The sequence below is a fragment of the Cornus florida genome, unplaced genomic scaffold (genome assembly GCF_030987335.1).
Source record: "Cornus florida cultivar Cherokee Brave unplaced genomic scaffold, ASM3098733v1 CherokeeBrave_3.0.0_Hap2_Chr03, whole genome shotgun sequence".
In the NCBI taxonomy this organism is placed as follows: Eukaryota; Viridiplantae; Streptophyta; class Magnoliopsida; order Cornales; family Cornaceae; genus Cornus; species Cornus florida.
Genome location: NW_026775573.1, coordinates 65,644,408 through 65,660,081, shown reverse-complemented (window position 1 = coordinate 65,660,081; position 15,674 = coordinate 65,644,408). Strand labels below are relative to the sequence as shown.

At 35.3% G+C, this 15,674-nt stretch overlaps 1 pseudogene; it reads left to right on the top strand.

The window, feature by feature from the left end:
• Window positions 1-2,317: 2,317 nt before the first annotated feature.
• On the top strand, window positions 2,318-4,711 carry LOC132301697 (disease resistance protein RUN1-like; annotated as a pseudogene).
• Window positions 4,712-15,674: the final 10,963 nt, after the last annotated feature.

Here is a 15,674-nt window from a genome sequence, read left to right as displayed (position 1 = left end):
ACCACGTATGCCAATGATGTGCCATGCCATACAATGTCACTCCCCATTTCCGAAACCATACCGTTTTAACTTCCAAACCGTTAATATAATCTGACCCAAGGCACCTCCAAGGCGTCACGAAAAGGGGATTGGCTAACCATCCACCACCACAAGGCACCTCCAAGGCGTCGCATCCGACCTGGTTAACTCAACCACACTAGGGTTTCTCCCTAGTCCCCTCTCTAAACCACACTAACACCACGGACCACTAGGCGCCTCCTAGGCATCTGGGTTTTCACAAACATTTTTCAAAAACTTTTCCCCAAAACAATTTCATTGGTTTAAAAAAAATATTTTTCCCCTTTTTATTTCCCAATGGATGCATGAATGCGTCACGCTTCATAATTTACCATAATTTTCACATCATCAAACCTTAACAACATTCCATACTAAAGAAGAATTTTCTTATGAATTTATAGCATGCTTAAGTCAACAAAATTTCTACAATTACACATATTAAACAAGAATTAACATAATCACAAAAGTATACTTTCCATATCCAATCAATAAATCATACACACATATATTATTTACACATAACACACATAGAGATACACATCATATATCTAACATCATGGCAATTTTTCAAGAAAAATTTACAATAAATCCCATACATTCCGTCTACATCACGATCACATTATTAAGGGAAATCCTAACATTTATTTATATAATTTCAACATCACTTTTCTTAACAATTAAAAATCATGGGGCACCTAAAATGTCAATACTAAGCATATATCTTCACCCACCAAGTATATAATCATAATCATTGGTTCAATTAATACATATAATATATCCATCACCTTAATTACATTCAACCACAACAACATAGGCAAAATTGCTAAAATCAAACATGCTTAGAATCAAATTAAAGGGGAAAACTCACAAAAGATCAAAGAAAATATGAATTAGAGCACCCCTACCTCACTTAGATACAAAAACCCCAATTCCAAGCCCAATTTTTGAAAATTCTATGGTTGGCCAAAGATGAAATTGCTTGCATCAACTTGAAGATCTCGCTGAGCTCTCCGTTTTGCCGCAAACGGCTCTAAAAATCTCTAAACAATGAGAGAGAAATCAAAGCCTTAAGGATATAGATATAGAGAGATAGAGTACTAGTAGTGAGAGAAAGCTTGGTCACGATTTTTTTTTTTGGGAGAAAAATGATCAGACAAAAGATGATATAACAATGTAATAAGTTTGTGATTTGTGGGGCCCAACAGAAAAAAAAGAAGAAGAAATATTACAGGCTTTGTGTGTCGTGGATGTAAGCTCTAGTGGCGGAACTACGTTATATTCTTGTGTTCTTCATGTTTAATTTCTCTGTTCAACTTTTTATATCTTTTAACATGGTATCAATGCAGGTTTATCATACCTTACTTTATACTCTACTTATCTTAGATCTTCGGATCAACTCGTCTCGGATTTTCGGATCAACTCGTTTCGGAGCTTTGGATCAACTTGTCTCGGATCTCCGGATCAACTCGTCTCACACATTTACTCGTCTCAGACTCTTAGCAACTTCATATTTAATTTCAGGTTAGACACTTTAGTTAAATCTCTGTGTACCAACTTGATGGGGGGTGTTGGAGAATAATTATACTAGTGATTTAAGCCCTTAAATCACTCATTGACAGAATGTTAAGTTGCTATACTTGGGCAACAAGTTGTTGCCATAATTATATTTGACTTTCTTTGTAATTCCTTTATTACAAGTCTTCTATAATTCACTTATAAATATAGGTGGTTATTGTAAACAAAATCAAGAGAAAATGGAATAAAAGAGATGTAGCCCTTTGGAGTTTGTGTGTCGTGGATGTAAGCCCTATTGGAACCAAGTTATATTCTTGCGTTCTTCATATTTAATTTCTCTCTTCAACTTTTTATATCTTTTAACAATAATTAACCCTAGAAAGAGCAAATGGTGAAATGGGATTCATGTAGCATACAACAAATAATTGAGATGAAATTTGGTTGAGTTGAGTTATGCTACGTCCTTTGTGAAGGCACTTCGAAGCATTTTGTGTCTAGATTTTTTTGCATGTGTTTCCATTTAACCCTTTCCTCGATCGTGTATAATTCATTAAAGCAAATCCTTTATCATTTTCTTTATGTACTTTGGTTCGCATATGGGATTGAACTAGCTTCGCCCATATTGAGTACATAATATTGTTGGTTTATTTTTTTATTGACACTGTACTAAAATACTGGTTGTGCGTGCACAGATTACATATATCCCTTGTTCATTGATCTCTAAGAGCATTGTTCGTTGGCTACTATGGGAGTCCAAGAAGTCGCCTCAAGTCGATGTTCCTATCATGCGTTCTTAAGTTTCAAAGGTGAAGACACCCGAAATACCTTTATTGATCACCTTTATACAGCTCTACGACATGCAGGAATACGAACATTTATGGACGATGATGGACTGGAGAGAGGACAAAATATTACCTTAGAACTAAATAAGGCAATCCAAGAGTTGAGGATTTCAATAATTATCTTCTCAAAAGGTTATGCATCTTCAAGATGGTGCCTTGATGAGCTCTTTAATATCCTTGAGCGCAAAAAGACGGTTAATCATATGATTATACCCGTCTTCTATAATGTGGATCCATCCCATGTAAGAGAGCAGACAGGGAGTTTTGCAGATGTATTTGCTATACACGAAGAGCGATTTAAGACAGAGAAAGAAGAAAGGAAAGAGGTGGGGTTGGACAAGATAAGGAGGTGGAAGGAAGCTTTGAAAGAAGTTGCAGATATGGCAGGGATGGTTTTTAGAGATGGGTAATTTCCTTAAATTGTTAATATTGTTGATTTAATACTTTCAAATTATTCATGCCATTAGATGCTAATGTTATCCTATCTCCACAGTATATCTTAATGCTAATGTTTTAAACTAGTAATACTATCGATATATATATATATACACTTTTAGCCAAAGTATTGATAATATATGAAAGTTTGACATCATTCAAAAATTGATAGAATAGTTCAAGACTTCAAGTAGAAGCAAAATACATGCTATCCAATATGCATATGTTATATAAATGCAATGTTATATCACTGTCGCTGGTCATGAGTTGCTATCCTTAATGGATGGGCACTCCGGATACAACCAATATTGGATGTTGAGTCTAGAAAATTATTATATGAATTATGTATTATACCACTGGTATAGAGATTTGATCATAAGAAAATTTCTATTTGGATATATGGCATGAAAAAGAAGGAAAATTAAAGGATGGATCAAACATTAAAGGGTTTAACGAACAACATGTTTAGTCATTTTTATTTACAACTCAAGGCATGTGGAGGCCACAATACGTATAAAATAAATTATAAACATAACTTGAATTAAGATCCAAAGAAGCATAGCTGGGTCGAGTTAAAAGTGCTTCAATAACTCAAACTTTAAGTAGTTTAAAATCAAATAAAAGCACTTCAAAAGAATAAAGTTAGTAGTTACAAAAATTATGAAAATAAGAAGATGAATTTTAAAGAGAGGAAATATCATTAGGATTGTGAATAACATGAATTACTGTTCATTAACTTGCTTATTTGAATTGGAGTCAGAAGTTTGTGAACATTCTTTTCTTTTTTCTTGTATTTCTTCTTTCATATATATTTAACATAGTATATCCTACGTACTTTTATCAATTCGAGATTATCATAATATTTAGCAGTCTATAAGCTTGTATATGAGTCGCAATGGCTAAAATTGAACACCATGTAATTTTTTTTTTCCTTTCATAATCATCATTTGTTGTTTCATTTTAATAGATGACATTTTAAATGTACTTTATCCATTTTCATTGCATTTTTTAGGCAAGAGTCACGTTTTATTCGAAAAATTGTTGAAGAGATTGGGAACAAGTTGAATCGCACGGTCTTGAGTGTTGGTCCATACCCAATTGGAATAGATTCTCGTGTAAAAGACATTAATTCGTGGATACAAGATGGATCGACGGATGTTGGCATAGTGACAATTTGTGGAATGGGGGGGAATTGGGAAGACCACCATCGCCAAAACTGTGTATAACCTAAATTTCGACAGATTTGAATGTAGCAGCTTCCTTGCAAATATTAGAGAAATAACAGAATAATCCAATGGTTTGGTTAGTTTACAGAAACGACTTCTTTCCGATTTTCTAAAGGGGAGAAAAGAAAAAATTAGCAGTATTGATGAAGGAATCATCAAGATTAGAGATGCTCTTTGCTGTAAAAGAGTTTTAGTTATTCTTGATGATGTGGATCAATTAGACCAATTAAATTCAGTACTCATTATGCGACATTGGTTTTATCCGGGAAGTAAAATTGTCATAAAAACTAGACATGAGCAATTGCTGAAGGCACATGAACGGTATAAGATGCACAAAGTTAAGGAATTAAATAGCAATGAATCATTTCAGCTCTTCTGTTGGCATGCCTTTGGACAAGACCTTCCCATTGAAGTTTACTTGGAGCACTCAAAAAGGATTGTACACTACTGTGGAGGGCTTCCTTTAGCTCTTCAAGTGTTGGGTTCTTCTCTATCTAGCAAACCTCTAGATGTGTGGGAAAGTACATTAAAGAAATTGGAAGCCATTCCTGACAGTTAGATTCTAAGAAAACTTAAAATAAGTTTTGATTCTTTACAAGATGACCATGACAAAAATTGATTCCTCAACATTGCTTGTTTCTTTGTTAGAAAGGATAAAGAATTCACAACTACAATACTAGATGGGTGTGGTTTCTACTCAAAAGTTGGGATTCACAATCTCATTGATAGATGTCTCATAACTATCAATGAAAATAACAAGTTGACCATGCATCAATTGCTTTGGGACATGGGGAAAGAAATCATACACCAAGAATCAACCAAGGAACCTGGGAAATGAAGCAGATTGTGGCATCATAAGGATGCCTTTAGTGTATTAAATGAAAAAACTGTAAGAAATTTGCTCCTCATGATGTCTATTTGTATTGCTTACTATTTCAAGCCCTCTTATCAGGGAACAGATTCCATTGAAGGCCTCATCCTCAACTTGACTGTGTCTAAGGAAGATAAAGCAAAAAGACACCATTCAGAATATTTTCTTGACATACCAACATTACTTTTCGAAAGCAATTCATTGAAGCGGCGTTGTCTAGGCTTCTTCTCTTGGCTCCCTATCAATTTTGCCTCAACAAGATTGAATTCCACATCAGATGAAGTAGATTTGCAAACTGATGCATTTTCAAGGATGCGCAGATTAAGACTACTTCAGCTGAATAATACAAGGCTCACAGGAGATTATGAAGAATTCCCTAGAAATTTAAGATGGTTGTGTTGGCGATAGTTCCCTTTAGAATGTATACCTAGTGGTCTTTATTTGGAGAGTCTGGTTGCCCTTGACATGCGCAATAGCAGCTTGAAATAAGCTTGGAATGGAAACAAGGTCTGATACTAACTATTTTCCTATTTATATTTTCTTTGGTAATATTAATATTCATATAAACTAATTTCTAAATGGGCGATTGTGTGGTGCATGGATAAAAATGCTTAGGTTTTCAAGTGTGTTATGCTAATATTTTTTATTTTTTTATACAGTTGCTCAGATCATTGAAAAGCCTCAATCTCAGTCATTCTCATGGTCTTACCAATACGCCTGACTTCTCACAAGTCCCCAATCTTGAAAGATTGATTCTTAAAAATTGCATAAATTTGATTGAGATTCATGTATGAATTGGGGAATTAGGGAGACTAGTTTTGTTGAATCTAAAAGGTTGCAAGAGTCTTGGGAAGCTTCCATCGAAAATTAGCCTGCTAAAATCACTTGAAATACTCATTGTATCTCGTTGTTTAAAGCTCGAGATGTTGCCTACAGAGAAGGGAAAGACGGAGTCTTTGAAAATGCTCCATGCAGACAGGATTGCCATAAATCAATCACCCTCCGTTACTACTGCGGTAAGATCATGGCGTTCACACTTCAGGGATTGGCTATTGGGACCAAGAAGGAGTCCATCAATCAGTTTTTCAATGTGTGCTTTACCACGCTCATTATCAACCTTGAGTCTTGCTGGCTGCAACCTATCAGATGATGCTATTCCAAAGGATCTTGGCAGCCTATCCCTATTACAGAACTTGGATCTAAGTAGAAATCTAATCTGTAGCATACCAGAGAGCATCAAGTGTCTCACTATGCTCCACAGACTCTATCTAAACAACTGCCCAAAGCTCCAGTTACTTCTGGAGCTTCCAATGAGTTTAAGGAGGTTGGTGTTACTCGAGTGCAGGTCATTGAAAATGATAACAAATCTACCAAACCTGTTGAATTCACTGTTTTTGTTGATAGGTTTTTGTGACAAACTAACTGAGGTTCAAAGATTGTTCAAGTTAGAACCCATTGGAAACTTTGATGAAGTAATGGTCAGCAATTTGGGCTTGTCCAACATGGAATTCCTGATAAATATTGAAGTCTCTCTATGGAATAATATGTCGAGGACTAAAAGAAAAGTTCCCATCCAGGTGAGCTCTCTCTCTCTCTCTCTCTCTCTATCTCACTCATGTTGGTAAGAGTTGAAATTTATGATTTCCATGTTGTAGGGACTCTATGAATTGGGTATATTTAGCACTTTTCTACCTGGTAATGAAGTTCCAGGCTGGTTCAGCATGAAGAGCATGGAATATTTAATATGTTATATGGTACCTTCATTTCCTAATATCAAGATCCAAGGCTTGAATGTATTTGTTGTCTATGGACATTCTGATAATTGGAGACCTAAGTATTGGAATGAGCTTTACATTGAAGTGAGTAATAGGACAAAGGATGTGAAGTGGACATACAGCCCAACATTCATGGGCGTTCCAGATGACGGCAACAGGATGGTATGGTTAAGCCATTGGAATTTTGTGAATCAATTCCTGGAAGCTGGCGATGATGTGAATGTTTCAGTGTATTTGAAGAAGAGCACTTTTGAGCTAAAGGAGTTCGGGATCCATACTGTGTTTGAGGAGGAAGAGAATGGTAGCCCATACCACACATATCCTTCTTGTGATTTGTTAGTGTATCAGGTGAGGACAGGCACCTACTTCCTCTGCCATCATCGTTTTGGCTGGGCAAGAGGAGAAGATTACCCTAAGAGTAGGTATGACTTTTTCTTTGGCTCCTCTACCTCTAATCAACATAGTGTCCTCTATATTGATAACAATGCCACAATGGAAGGTCTTCATATGGATAGGGTTATAATTAAGTTGTTCATGAATAGTTCGGGCTCGGCTTGTTATGAGTTCGGTTTCGTTAAGTAAATGAGCCGAGCCTGAGCTCGTTTACTAAACGAGCCGAACTCGAATAATGTTAAGCTCAGTTCATAAAGCTGGTGGACAAGCTTGTTTAATAAGGCCTATATATATTATATTTAAATAGCTATATTTGATCTTTATAGGGCCATCCTACTAACGCATTAGCCCAATTCAATACTCCATCTCAGCCATTGGATTAGTTTCTTTTATCAACTTGAAGGATGGAAACTTTACTGCACATCTGCCACAACCAGTAACCGAGTTGGCAACCATGGAAAAAGATTGGGAAATTGCTGAACTCTGTCTCCAAACAAGGTTAGTTCTCTCTCTTCGTCTCTCTCCCCCTCTCTCTTCACTCTTATAATACTACTGATGGGGCGAAACTATGACCCCCCAGGTCCACCAAAGCCACAGACAAAAACAAGATCCATGGTCATGGTTGAAATCCGAAGCAAGCAAAAGAGAGGATGAAGATTGGAGATTAATACAAGTTCAGAAGCTAACAATGGAAGTTGAGCTCGAACCCAAGCTTGTCCAAAAGTTACTGAGCCGAGCCCGAGCATTTCTCTGAATTAGGCGAGCCCGAGCAGCCTAAAACTCAGCTAGACTCAATTCATTTGCAGCCCTACTTATGAAATTCCAACATAGTTGACTTTTAAAAAAGAGATATTGTCATTGTGGAAGGAGGCAAAAGAAATTGCAACTAAAATAGAAGTTGAACCTATATTCAATGATAGATGTGTTATTCGTAGAAAGAAATAATTTGAGAGTACTAATGAAGAGATGACAATCACCCGAAGAATCATTTCCCTTTGTGTGTGTGTGTGTTTTGCTTTGTTACAATAGCGGTTGCTAAACTGACTCTTTTGCCATTGGTACGTTGTGCTTTTAAATTCAATAACCTACAAATATATTTATTTTTCACAATTAAATAACCAGCTTCTAAAGTTTTTCTAGATTTTGTGAAAAGATGTATAATCCTCAATGACTGTTTCGAAAAATGAAATTAATTTTAAAAAACAACATTCAATGTAAGTTGTAATTCTTGCCTTGGATAACGATGTTGTGGGTATCATAGGTAAACTCTTATTAAAACAAACTTAAGATATATATATATATATATATATATATATATATATATATATATATATATATATATTAGAAGAATCAACGTGCATGAAAAAATGTTTGTAATTTTTTTTATTTCTTGAATTATTCTATTTTGTTTCAATGATCTTTATGATTTAAAAATTTCATCTAAAATAATATTTTAATTAAAAAAATATTATTACATAACTTTTTTTATTTCCAAAAAGAAATTGAAACGTATGTTGTGTTGAATTCTTTTTCATTTTCCTATTGAATTACCTTTTCAAGGATTTGCTAAATTAAATTAAAATTTTAAAGATAAATGACCGTTCACCATTCGTTTGATCACAAATGACATTCCAAAACTATATCTCCCTTTCTCTCACACGAAAAAAAATAGAAGAAAATGCTGTTTTTTTCTTTCTTTCTTGTAACAGTAATAAGTAAATCATACATATAATAAATAAACATGACCATGTAGAATTTGTATGTTGGAAAGAATTATAGAAGGGTAGAGAATTTTACAAAGTTTGTAAATATGAAGATTCATGGGTGTAAAGTTACTTATAGTTTTACTAAAATATTAATAAAAATAAAAAGATTAAATAAAGAGAGATCAAAGACTATGAAATACTTCAAGAAACAACTTCATTCTCCTCTCTATAAGCAGTAGTGACTAAGTTGACAGAAGGAGTATTTAGGTTGTAGAAAAGAATGAAGGTGTGACGCCCCAAATCCCATGATTCGGCTTTGTGATGTTTCGAATATTTTTGCGTTTTTTGATTTTTTCGTATTTATTTATTTGTCTACTCATTTTACATATCAGGCACCGTTTAGCGTGCCGTATAGGTCTCGAGAGTCGTTTAGGGTATTTCTTTGAGTTTAGAACTCTTATAAATGCATTTCGAGTCATTTTAACATTTTTTAGAATTTTGGTCCGGGATTGTAATGTCCTTGATTTTTTTGGAATTTTTCGATATTTTTATTTTTATTATTCTCCGTGCATCATTTTACATGCCATGTGGGATCCGGTATATTTTTATTACATCATTATTTATTTTAGGCCATTGGGGTGTTATATATATATATATATATATATATATATATATATATATATATATATATATATGGGTATATATATATATGTCGTGTTGGTAGAAGAAGAGATATATTGTGGCATATGTGGGAGGATTATTTAAAGAAAAGAGGTTATTTTGGTACATTGGCAGCAAATGGAAGACTCAATGGCCAATCATCATTACCCACCTCATTCCTCTCGATCCCCCTTCATTCGTCACTTTCCCTCTCTCTCCTCCATTTTCTTTTCTTCTTTCTCTCTCTATATCTCTCACTCTTCTCTCCAAGATTTCACCATGATACAATGAGAATTGTGAAGAGCCATAATTAGAAAAAGTGTAAATCTTAGCGAGGGCAACGTTTTGACATCAATCTTGCTACCTTTTGGAGGATTTCGAGTTCAGAGTTCTTGGCTTTTGAGTTGTTTTCTTTTGGTATGGGTGTCTAACTCATTATGCTTAACCTTCTTTTTGAGTTTCATGTTTTGATTTTGATGAGCGCTGAAAAGTGCGCAATTAAACCTCTTAAGCTTAGGTATTCTAGGACCTTTATCTATCTTATTTTTCCGTCTTAGACTAATTTCATGTTATTGCCTTTTTCAGGCACTTATCCCAAAACAGTTAATTCAGCTAAATAAGAGCTTAAAAGAAGTAATCTTAAGCTGAATGGAAGAAAGAAGCAAAGTGGAAGCAAAGTGTGGAAAAATAGCAAGTTCGATCGATCTCAACATTCCTTCGATTGATCAGAGCAGCATCGATTTGGCCTCATCAAGATAGATCCAATCAATTGTCCTTATCCAAAAGATCTCACCATCTTCGATCGATCCAACCTTTCTCAGATCGATCGAAATTATTCGATCTTATCCACACCTACCAATCTTGTCTCTTTCCCAAAATATCTCAAAGATTTGTCTTTATTCAAAAAGGGGCTACCAAGGATGATCGATCTCTGCAGCATTCGATGGATCTCACCAATGTTCAATCGATCTCAACACAGTTCGATCAATCGAACCTCCTTAAGTCCGAAATAAAACAAATTCCAGCTCATTAAAAGTTGGCTCATGGTGCAATCATTGCAAGGACCCTAGTGCACGGATCCAGACCATTGGGTGTGACACTTAAGCCTCCTATATAAGGATTTGGAGCCATTTTAAGAGCAAGATAAAATATATCTTCATTACACATATCATATCTCATTTCTTGAAGAGGAGGCTAGAGACTAGAGAGCTTTTACACATCTTTGGGAGTTCTTCAATTCTTCTAGGGTTTCCATAAAAAAAGAGGTCATTTCTATCATGGAGATAGCCCTTGAAGGTTGGATGACTACTTCAATGAGTGGTTAGACATCTACTTGGGGCTAGAGTAGCCCCTAAGTTTGCTTCCTAGACCTAATGCTTTGTATATTTTTGGGGATTTACTTGTAACAAATGTTTTGATCTTGGATTTATATATATATCTTGTGGTTTCTACTTGATGTGTATGGATTTTAATACTTTCAGTTGATTCTCTATCTCTAACCATATGTCTATGTATGCTAAAATGGATGATTCATGTGCTTTTCTCTAGATTTAGTGGAGTTTATGCATGTCTATGTGTATGGATGAAGTTAATCTAGTGATGATCAAAACATAGTGCTTAATTGAACACTCTTGTAATTTATTTGATGGTTTCACACTTGTTTCTTGATGGATTGTGCCACACCTTTAGCTTACTTAGTTTAATTTTCATGTCTTTAGTGTAGTTGTAGTGTAGTTGTTTTAGATTCATAGATAGGTGGACAATCTATTCTTGTTCCTTGGTGTTCCATACTTATGAATGCAAAGGGTGTATGCATCTAGATAGTTGTGTGTGCATAAATTATGGTTTCATTGAATAGATTTTGGTCTCATTTGATAGGTTGTGCTTTCCATTTGAATTGGCTAGATAATGTATACTTATTTGCCATCCATGCCTAGTTTCAATTAATGTCACACACACACACATAAGTTACAATTTAATTTCTCCATTGATATACAATTGCTAGTGTCTAGTAAAGTCAAGCTTAGTGGTGAGCTCTAGTACCCCAAGTCCTCTACTTTATATCTTTTTCCCTACATTCTAAATTGTTACATTTTACTTGCTTTAATTTCAATTGCATTGTAGTTTAATTAACCAAACAACCCACCTTTTGATCATTCGACCTACTAACCCTATACATTGTTTCCATTACAAACACGCCACAATCCCTTGGGACGATCCCTACTCACCCTAGCTATATTTTTAGTTAGAGGTAGTAGTGGCTTTTATAAATTTAAAACTTGGCCACATTGCACATTCCCATTCTTAGCACATTTTTAAGCGTTGGTGCCTCGACAACACCAGATTTCACGAAAAACATGATCTATGTGCTTATGTAATGAAAATTATGCGTAAAAGTGATGTTGATTGTGTATTTGAAGGAAATTTGTTGAGAAGCATATTATATGTATAAGTGTTTTCTTGAGAACATGTGTATGATGATGTTAATAATGATAATTGTAATGAGCATGTTTGCTTAAATTGATAAAATTGCAAAGCATATATATGTTGATTTCATTCATGGCATAGGTATAGTAAAAGGATTGGGCAGAAATTGTTTTATAAAAATTATGTTGGAAGGTTTTTGTGAAAAGGAAGGATGTCTTGATCGATGTTTTCAAAGAGAAAGGTTTTGGGAAAGAAATCATTTTTGTGAAAAGAATTGAGTTTCACGAGTCCGGGGCTAATTCAACCTAGAGGGAGCGCGTGTCGATTTTGGATGTGAAAAAGTTGATACTAGGTTTCAAATGGTTGCTGGATTTAGAATCAGGGATAGTTATCAATCTCACCTAGATAAAGTCGGTTAGTGGTTTTCGGTATATGTTGTGTTGGGCTAAGATTATGGTTAGGAAAGCATTACATTTCATAGTATGTGACATACTTGCATTGATTATGATTTACTTGATGTCCCCATGTATGATCCCAATTTCTATTTTCAATTCTTTGTTTGATGACTCAAGGAAGCCTAAAGCAAATGCTTTAGACTTTTCCTACTGAGCTGTTGTGTTCATCCCTTATTTATTATTTTCAGGACATGACAAAGATATCGTAGAAGAAGTAACCCCGCAGGTTTAGGAGTTGTAGATATATTTTGCTATCTTTTGTGTACGTAATTCTGAGACAATGTATGTAACGACCCGAACCTTTAGGTCCGAACCGCTAACCGGGTCCTTACTCGAACTCGAGGTTACCTAAGTCAATGCCATCAAGTCTAGTGCTATTACATTGTTCTTACGTCCTAAATATGTTTCAAGAAGGCTTTAAGTATTTCCCAATACTCAGGATTGACTATACCAAGAAGAGGTGGCAAGATGCACAAATAGCAGCTAAATCGGTTGACCGAAATGGCTTCAGTAGCAGTTGACCAAAATAACCACTTCGGTTAGCTGGTTGTGCTCTAATTAGTAGATGAAGCTACTGGAAGCTGAGAAATCATGCTGGACTTCTACGAACTTGAAAATATGCATAAGGGGTTACTATTGCACCTTAAAACTGAATAATTCCTTTTCCAAAATATACATAAATATTGACTATAACATCACAACATTCATTTGAGCATGGTGAATATATATATATATATATATATATATATATATATATATATATAAGAGAATTCCTCCATTAACAACATATTATATGATTCATCACATGCTTCAATAATCAAGAACAAAGTAATTATATTAACATGAGATTACAGTCTATGAAGCAAAAACTAAAATTTACAAGAGTCCATGATGTACAACCTCATACAAGTTACATATAGAATTGTGGTGGTTTGTCGTCCGCCACTTCTTTTCCTGAACCTGAAAAATGTTAAGATGAAGGGGTGAGCCGAAGCCAGTAAGAAGTGTCTAAGACACACTTTTTATGTCCTCGTGAATCCATACAATGAAAAGGAAATGAAGAGGATGGGATCATGCCAATTCCGGGAGAAATACAACAATGCTATCAATAGTAATACTCCGAGTCACAAATGAAACATGCCGTGCTAAAAGATGCAATGTCATGTAATGTCGCTCCCTAAATTCCCAAAACAATTCCTTTTTGCCGTTCCAAACCATTAATGCAATCCGGCCCATAACACCTCTATGGCACCACGAGGGAACGATTGGATAGCTTTCCCCGACCACATGGCACCTCCATGGCATTGTCTGGGCCTAGGTAGCTCAACCTCCCTCTAGATCACATTAACACCCCGGACCACTAGGCGCCTCCTAGGTGTCCGGTTTTCACAAACACTTTCCAAAATCATTTTCCTAAAAATAATTTCATTTGCTTTCAAAATACTTTTCCTTTTTTTCTTTCCCAATGGATGCATGAATGCTTCATGTTTCAAATCATCAATTCAACCATAGAATTTTTACACATGTTATCCAACATAAATTTCTACAATACATAATTCATGCTTTCATTCAACATCAATTTAGCATAGTAAGCATATATGACATGAATTCAACTTCAAATAAGCATATTTAATCACTACACATCCATTAACAAATAGTCACATATTCCATACTTAACACCCCGGACCACTAGGTGCCTCCTAGGCATCCGGTTTTCACAAACACTTTCCAAAATCATTTTCCTAAAAATAATTTCATTTGCTTTCAAAATACTTTTCCCTTTTTTCTTTCCCAATGGATGCATGAATGCTTTATGCTTCAAATCATCAATTCAACCATAGAATTTTCATACATGTTATCCAGCATAAATTACTACAATACATAACTCATGTTTTCATTCAACGTCAATTTAGCATAGTAAGCATATATGACATGAATTCAACTTCATATAAGCATATTTAATCACCACATATCCATTAACAAATAGTCACATATTCCATACTTAACATTTAAAAAAATTTTGTTAGAATTATCACAAGTTAAACATGCTAGACATCAATTTAAGCAAGAAAACTCACAAAAGCATAAGAAATTATGCATTAAAACACCCCTACCTCTCAAATGAAGAAAAGTCCCAATTTTCCCAAATCCAAGCCCTAATTCGAAATCCTGAGGTTGGCCAAAACGGTGCTTGGCTCCTATGAAATCGACGGCCTCAACGAGCTCTACAACTTTGCCTAGGGAAGTGCTATCAAACTCCCAAAGGTGTAGGAAAAATCAAGCTTCAAAGATGGTGAAAGAAAAAGAAAAAGAAAAAGAAAATGAGGAAAGAGAGAGAGCTTGGTTGGGAAGAGAGAAGAGACAATGAGGCCAAAGTTGGCCTCTTGGCTAACAAAGAAAAGTGAGTAGGGAGTGGGCCCCACCACTAAGCATAAAAATCCCACTTTTTTACATTTTCCACCACAAAATGCATATATATACACAAATTACTACAACCACACATTAAGTTATACAACCTAATAGAATTATGAATAAAATAATTATACATGACATGCAATGGACCCATAACGCAACCCCCGTGCACAACAAATCCAGATGCGGGTCCCACTCGGGACCATCTGGCCCGAAGAATGAAAAATGCCAGAATGGTTGATGAGCACTGAAAAGTGCGCATTTAAACCCGTTAAGCTTAAGTATTCTAGTACCTTTATCTATCTTACTTTACCGTTTTAGACTTATTACGTGTTATTTATATTTTCAGGCACTAATCCCAAAATTGAGCTAACTTAGCCAAATAAGAGCTTAATTGAAGCAATCCTGAGATAAACCAAAGGAGGGAGCAAAGTGGAGAAAGCAAGGAGCAAAAAGGAATCAAAGTTGTGTAGCTGAAAAGTTCGATTGATCCAACTTAGAGTTCGATCGATCGAACATCTATGATCGATCACAGTACTTCTCGATAGATCCAACCTTGGCCTTTGCTGAAATTCCAAGTTCGATCGATCCAACATCACCTTCGATCGATCGAACCCTATTTTGTCCTATTCAAATGATTGATCTTATCCACAGCTGTACGCCTACCAACCACTTTTGTCCTTTTCCCCATAAATATCTTCGAAATATCTCAGCCTTGTCCTTATCCGGAGGAGTCAGACCACTTCGACCGATCCAAGATGCAGTTCGATCGATCGAACCCATCTTTGATCGATCTAAGTTAAGGTTCAATCGATCCAAGTTAAGGTTCGATCGATCGAACTTCCTCCAGCGAGAAAAAGTTAAAGTCCAGCTCATTTATTCCGTCCTTCACCCAATCAT